The sequence below is a fragment of the Diabrotica virgifera genome, chromosome 2 (genome assembly GCF_917563875.1).
Source record: "Diabrotica virgifera virgifera chromosome 2, PGI_DIABVI_V3a".
Taxonomy (NCBI): Eukaryota; Metazoa; Arthropoda; class Insecta; order Coleoptera; family Chrysomelidae; genus Diabrotica; species Diabrotica virgifera.
The window spans coordinates 119,572,654-119,580,208 of record NC_065444.1 but is presented as its reverse complement, the minus strand read 5'-3'; the positions used below and the strand labels follow the sequence as shown (position 1 = coordinate 119,580,208).

At 36.5% G+C, this 7,555-nt stretch overlaps 1 long non-coding RNA gene across 1 annotated transcript; it reads left to right on the top strand.

Moving 5' to 3' along the window:
- The first annotated feature begins 216 nt into the window (after window positions 1–216).
- LOC126879598 (uncharacterized) lies at window positions 217–1,982 on the top strand. Its single transcript, XR_007696145.1, has 2 exons — window positions 217–822; window positions 1,700–1,982. It is a non-coding gene; the product is annotated as an uncharacterized LOC126879598 (long non-coding RNA).
- Window positions 1,983–7,555: the final 5,573 nt, after the last annotated feature.

Sequence of the window (7,555 nt, the reverse complement as noted above, 5' to 3'; positions counted from 1 at the left end):
GTAAGTTCGCAAAAAGTACTTTACGCACAGTTTCATACAATATTTTATCTATGATAAACAAATATAAAAACTGTAACTCTTCGTCACTGGAATTCATTTCTATTCTACAATTTTTAGAACTTTGACATTTAAAAATCCTAACTACTTTCAAACCACAAAACTGTCAAAAATTTTATTTGTAAGTCATTGCTGATATTGTCATCACCATGACAACCATAGAGGTATATATTGACATAGAGAGAGTGTCATTCGGAGCGAAGTGACGACACCATCTTTTTTCTTTGGATTAGTGCTACTTCACTCTTATACATAGTAAAGCTGCGACAGTATGATAAACGTCATTTTTAAGTTAGGAGAAGTATGAAGTTAGCTGATGTCTTTCCTGTTATTTTTATTTTAGTCACTGTTTACATTTATTTGTAGATGTTTTTAGACAAATATTCTGTTTGGTTTTGTTTTTGATTAATTGTGCAGCGAAATTGTGATAGTAAATTAAATATAAAGTTGTTTATCGCCTACAGAACTGAATTATCCCATAGTAATTATCAGTTTGTGTCAATTTGTTTAAAAAAGAAAAAACACCTTTCCTTGTGTTTGACCCACTTGTAGCAAGGGCTTTCTTGTGAATCCTGTAAATTGCGGGAATAGGACAGACAGGGATAAAATCCTCACTTTTTACTGTTCCCAAGGCTATACATTTCCCCCATGCAATACATTTAAATGAATTTTATCCAAACAAAGGCAGGAACATTGGATAAAAGCAATAAGGAGAACAGACCTCAAATTAAAATATGAGAGTATACAGTAAACATTTTATAAGTGGTAAGTTTAAAGTAATTCAACTAAGTAATAAGTTTTTGAAATGTCTACAATAATAATATACATGTACTTACCAATTCGGTTCTAGTTTAGAACAAGGGTTATGTAAAGAAAATCATGCTTGATCATGTAAGATATAGTGTATTACAATATGGTTAAATGCAAAGCTTAATAATGCCTTAATGCATATAGCCTGCCTAAACTGTCCTTAAATCTTCTTTAGACTTTACAAATCTAACAATATCTGCGCTCTGCATTAGTTCATTCAGCTTGTGGTTCATTTTAATTCTCCATGAACCATCTCTACAATGTGTTGGTCCAAATATGTTCCTTAGTATTTTACGCTCAAATATTTTTAGTCGATTTTCATTAGTGGTTGAGATGGTCCACATTTCACATCCATATGTGACCACTGGTGTAATTACTGTTTTGTAGATTCTAAGCTTATACTCACGATTCAGTAACAGTAACTTACTTTTCATTAAGTCTTTGTATGCATAAAAACACTTCTTATTACCGATAAGAATTCCGTTGTTATATTTCTTGACAGGTGTTGTTGTCATTTTTTATTATTGAGTCTAGGTAGGGAAAAGTGGAGGCATATTCGTAGGTATGGTTGTCTACCTTCAGATTCTCATGTGGATTCGACTTTGTGCACTCCATATAGGTATTTTTTTTACTTTCATTAATATATAGACCAAACATAGCAACTTCCTGTTTCAGCTCTATAGCTTTTTCGCTTAATACATTTTTGTTGTGGCTTATTATGGCAATTGTCCTTAAATAATGTTAAAATACTCATGTGATATTTTGTCATATTTGTATGATTTTTTTATGGTATACAATTTAGAGTTTTTATTTATGTATTTGTTGTTTTTAGGAATAAACACCAGCTATTTTAAATGTAGGAAAAGGAGAAACTGCTGGAACCTAACTTTACACAAATGTTTTTGACTATTGAAGATTTGGATAAACAACAGAAGTTACTTTGGGCTATAGCTATGTGCAGATTTATTTCATTGTGGATTACTATGTTTATTCTTTTTAACTATACTTCCTACGTTGTTTGTGAGATTAATATTATTATTTAATTGATTATATTAATATTTTGTAATAATAATCAATGCTTTGGTTTAACAAATAGACAACTTAAAATAGAAAAATGCTTTATTGTCATGGAAAATTGTACAATTTATACACAAAACTTACAAAGAGTCATAAAAAACAATAATAAACACAATAAAACAATAATAAACTAAAACAATAACAAAAAAATGTTAGGATATAAAGAGACTAACGCTCATAATCGTATTGAAGGTTTTTATATCCTCTTTAAATCCTAACATTTACACAATGTGCTCATACCAGCAACAAGTTTTTATACTTGTGTATTATGAGTCCTATTTGAGAGTACCAGTGGTAATGCAATAGGTCTATAATTGCAGGCATTAGATTTTTCACCACCCTTATGAAGAGGAATAATGATGGCTGTCTTTAGGCAGCTCTAGAAATTTACCTTTCTTAAGGGGCTATCCTAGTGTAAAAGTATGAAATTCATATACTTTTTTGGGAATTTCTAAAATAAAAAATACTGTACCAATTATTTTGAAAATTTGCATGAAAATTTGTTATAAAAAGAAGTACATGTGAAACAATTTTCATAAAAAAATATTGAAAATTAAACGATTTATTCGCCATCTACTGGCACAGTGAAAATAAAAACATAGCTCCACTGCTGCAGTGATTGGGACTAAAAGAGATCTTGAAACATAAAATATCAAAGTTTTTTTTTTCCTTATTGGCTTTGGATTACTTGATCCATTCAGCCACGATAGATAATAAATTACTGTTTGCTACAATATTCCAAATATAATACATTGCATTACATAATACATTAGGTACATGTGCGCACATATAATACTTATGCACGCACATACATACATACTTATGTAGAAGTGAAAACATTTAATTGACCAGTAGGTATACTCCAATATCAAAGTTATTATTGAAATATAGGTTATTTTCTATACCATCAAATAGGGATTTTTTAATCGGATAAAAAATGTCAATTTGGCGGTTTTTGAAACTGAAAATGTTCTAGCTAATTTAAAAAAAATTTCAACACTTTGTCATTTTTCCAAAAATCCTAATTGATGGTATAGGACATAGGAAATAACTTATATTTCAATAATCACTGCAATTTTATAATTCAGGATCTCTATTAGTCCCAATCACTGCAGCAGTGGAGCCATGTTTTTTATTTTCACTGTGCCAGTAGATAGGGCATAAATCGTTAAATTTTCATTATTTTTTTTTATGAAAATTGTTTTACTTGTACTTACTTCTTTTTATAATAAATGGTCATGCTTTTATTTTAGATATTCCCAAAAAAAGTATGTGAATTTCGTTCTTTTACACTAGGATAGCCCCTTAAAAGAGTCGTTAGTGGGATGAGGACTCCCAACACATTTTCTGGGAGATTTTTATGACAATTTTTATGGATAGTCCATCAGTACTACAGGAAGATTTGCTTTTGATACTATTGATTGTTTGGATCAGTTCAGATTAATCAACTAGTCTTATAAATAATGAATTTGAGACCTTTCTTGAATTAGGGAGATAGGAAATCGGATCTTAACAAAATTGATCTCTTGTGACAAAATAGTTGATGTTATAATTTTACTCACATTAATAAAGTATTCATGGTCTGGAAGGGAAAATGTTTGAGCTGTGTGAGTTTGATTTCGAAGATTGTTTATTATGGACCAAATTTCTTTTGCAACACTTTTAAAGCTTCTCAGATGATTTTGATAGTATAATTTTTTAGCTGATTTTTTAAGTTTTAAATAGGTTGCCCTGTACTTAGTGATATATTCAGTAACAGAGGCGTTGGTAGTAAATTTCTTGATGTACAGGGTTATTCACTATATTTTGACCACCCCCCCCCCCATATATATTTTTGACATACAGTAGAGCCCCGCAAATCCAAACTAACGGAAAGTGAATTTTTTTAAACAATTTAAGACAAAAACTTAAATACATGTTTATTATATAGAGTATAACCAGAAAATTGAACAATATTGGATTAGTAGGACTTTGACATTTAAAATTTCTTAAAAATAAATACGTAGGTACTTTATATGTAATGATTATAAAGGTTGTGTGTGGTGTGTGGTGTGTGGTGTGTGGTGTGTGGTGTGTGGTGTGTGGTGTGTGGTGTGTGGTGTGTGGTGTGTGGTGTGTGGTGTGTGGTGTGTGGTGTGTGGTGTGTGGTGTGTGGTGTGTGGTGTGTGGTGTGTGGTGTGTGGTGTGTGGTGTGTGGTGTGTGGTGTGTGGTGTGTGGTGTGTGGTGTGTGGTGTGTGGTGTGTGGTGTGTGTGTGTGTGGTGTGTGGTGTGTGGTGTGTGGTGTGTGGTGTGTGGTGTGTGTGTGTGTGTGTGTGTGTGTGTGTGTGTGTGTGTGTGTGTGTGTGTGTGTGTGTGTGTGTGTGTGTGTGTGTGTGTGTGTGTGTGTGTGTGTGTGTGTGTGTGTGTGTGTGTGTGTGTGTGTGTGTGTGTGTGTGTGTGTGTGTGTGTGTGTGTGTGTGTGTGTGTGTGTGTGTGTGTGTGTGTGTGTGTGTGTGTGTGTGTGTGTGTGTGTGTGTGTGTGTGTGTGTGTGTGTGTGTGTGTGTGTGTGTGTGTGTGTGTGTGTGTGTGTGTGTGTGTGTGTGTGTGTGTGTGTGTGTGTGTGTGTGTGTGTGTGTGTGTGTGTGTGTGTGTGTGTGTGTGTGTGTGTGTGTGTGTGTGTGTGTGTGTGTGTGTGTGTGTGTGTGTGTGTGTGTGTGTGTGTGTGTGTGTGTGTGTGTGTGTGTGTGTGTGTGTGTGTGTGTGTGTGTGTGTGTGTGTGTGTGTGTGTGTGTGTGTGTGTGTGTGTGTGTGTGTGTGTGTGTGTGTGTGTGTGTGTGTGTGTGTGTGTGTGTGTGTGTGTGTGTGTGTGTGTGTGTGTGTGTGTGTGTGTGTGTGTGTGTGTGTGTGTGTGTGTGTGTGTGTGTGTGTGTGTGTGTGTGTGTGTGTGTGTGTGTGTGTGTGTGTGTGTGTGTGTGTGTGTGTGTGTGTGTGTGTGTGTGTGTGTGTGTGTGTGTGTGTGTGTGTGTGTGTGTGTGTGTGTGTGTGTGTGTGTGTGTGTGTGTGTGTGTGTGTGTGTGTGTGTGTGTGTGTGTGTGGTGTGTGTGTGTGTGTGTGGTGTGTGGTGTGTGGTGTGTGTGTGTGTGTGGTGTGTGGTGTGTGTGTGTGTGTGTGTGTGTGTGTGTGTGTGTGTGTGTGTGTGTGTGTGTGTGTGTGTGTGTGTGTGTGTGTGTGTGTGTGTGTGTGTGTGTGTGTGTGTGTGTGTGTGTGTGTGTGTGTGTGTGTGTGTGTGTGTGTGTGTGTGTGTGTGTGTGTGTGTGTGTGTGTGTGTGTGTGTGTGTGTGTGTGTGTGTGTGTGTGTGTGTGTGTGTGTGTGTGTGTGTGTGTGTGTGTGTGTGTGTGTGTGTGTGTGTGTGTGTGTGTGTGTGTGTGTGTGTGTGTGTGTGTGTGTGTGTGTGTGTGTGTGTGTGTGTGTGTGTGTGTGTGTGTGTGTGTGTGTGTGTGTGTGTGTGTGTGTGTGTGTGTGTGTGTGTGTGTGTGTGTGTGTGTGTGTGTGTGTGTGTGTGTGTGTGTGTGTGTGTGTGTGTGTGTGTGGGTGTGTGTGTGTGTGTGTGTGTGTGTGTGTGTGTGTGTGTGTGGTGTGTGGTGTGTGGTGTGTGGTGTGTGGTGTGTGGTGTGTGGTGTGTGGTGTGTGGTGTGTGGTGTGTGGTGTGTGGTGTGTGGTGTGGTGTGTGGTGTGTGGTGTGTGGTGTGTGGTGTGTGGTGTGTGGTGTGTGGTGTGTGGTGTGTGGTGTGTGGTGTGTGGTGTGTGGTGTGTGGTGTGTGGTGTGTGGTGTGTGGTGTGTGGTGTGTGGTGTGTGGTGTGTGGTGTGTGGTGTGTGGTGTGTGGTGTGTGGTGTGTGGTGTGTGGTGTGTGGTGTGTGGTGTGTGGTGTGTGGTGTGTGGTGTGTGGTGTGTGTGTGTGTGTGGGTGTGGGTGTGGGTGTGGGTGTGGGTGGGTGTGGTGTGTGGGTGTGTGGGTGTGTGTGTGTGTGTGTGTGTGTGTGTGTGTGCCAAAGAGATGGCATTAGACAAAGAGTCTTTTTGCCACAGAATTTTGTTATAGATATGTTTAAATTTTTATCTTAGAATCATTTATAAACTTGATTAAGATATTAAATATAGATTTGTCAGAATAAGATAAAAGATTGCTGATGCTAACTGGAAGGCTAATGTTAAGGTTAATTAAACCTAAATATAAGTTTTGAGTCTGATCCCTATGATTAAGACAATCAAAGAATACATGTTCAGATCCCCGATGGACTCATGGTTACAGGAACAGAAGGGAGTTTCATAGATTCCAATCCTATGTAGATGCTCTGGAAAAAGTCCATGGGTAAGTTTTAGCCGGGTTATTAATGAGGAATGTACTTTGTTATAATTGTAGTTAAAATGAGGTATACATTTGGGTAATAATGGGTGAATAGAAAAGTAATGATTTCTTGATGTCTGCTGAACATCTCTTATAAAGGTTAAACATAAATTTACTTCGGTTTTCTCATAGTCAGGTTACACGTTTTGCAGGAGAGCTTTGAATTACTAGTTAGGCTGACTTTCAGATAATCCGAACTTTTCAGAATCCGAACAGGCTGTCCCCCCAATTAGTTCGGATTTTCGGGGTTCTACTGTATACAACATACTAGTGATGTCATCCATCTGGGCGTGATGACAAACCATTTACAGCTTTTGAGGAAAGTGGATGCCTTTACCAATTTTGTTGTATTCCTCTTGGGGTGACCAATGGAGTATCATATTTTCAGAGAGCCATTGATTCTATCAATAAAAAAGAAAATCTACAAGGGGTTTACGCTTATTTAGATGACGTAACAGTTAGTGGTGAGGATCAAGATAGCTATGATTTGAATTTACAGAAGTTTTTAAATGCCGTTAAAAAATATGGGTTAACTTTAAATCAAAATAAATGTCACTACAATCAAAAGTTATAAATATGTTGGGATATACAATATTGCACTTCTATGGACAGTAATTAATGAAAAATAAATTCTCATTGTTGAAACAGATACATGAATGAATTTGCTATTGCTATCATGCTGAGTCAATCTGGAAGACCCGTTACTTTTTTCTCACGTATCCTCACAGATTCTGAACAAAAAAAATTATGAATTTTCAAGATTTCCATGCTAAGATACTTCCAGTCAGACAGGGGGACTAGCTCTACTTATCAAGAATTTATTAATTACCTACACTCTAAAGGAATATCTTCAAGTAGAACAACACCATATAATTCTGAAGAAAATGGTTAAGTTAAAAGATACAATGGAGTTATATGGAAAGCAGTGAATCTAGCATTGAAAACCAGTAATTTAGACATCACTAAATGGAAAAATGTTCTATATACCTAGGGTTACCATAATTTATTAAGGCCAAATCCGGACAGGGGTAGTCCAAGGAAAAAAACATATCCTTGCCCTTGCCTTTTGACACCCCCAAACTTAGTGCTGGTATTATCAGCACAAACGCAAATTACTTTTGAATCAATAAAGTACTTTTTAATACATTTTAAAACATGTTCTACTAAAAGATAGATGTTTCACCCGGAAGTTCATCAAAAAATAAAAGTTTCACGTTGACACC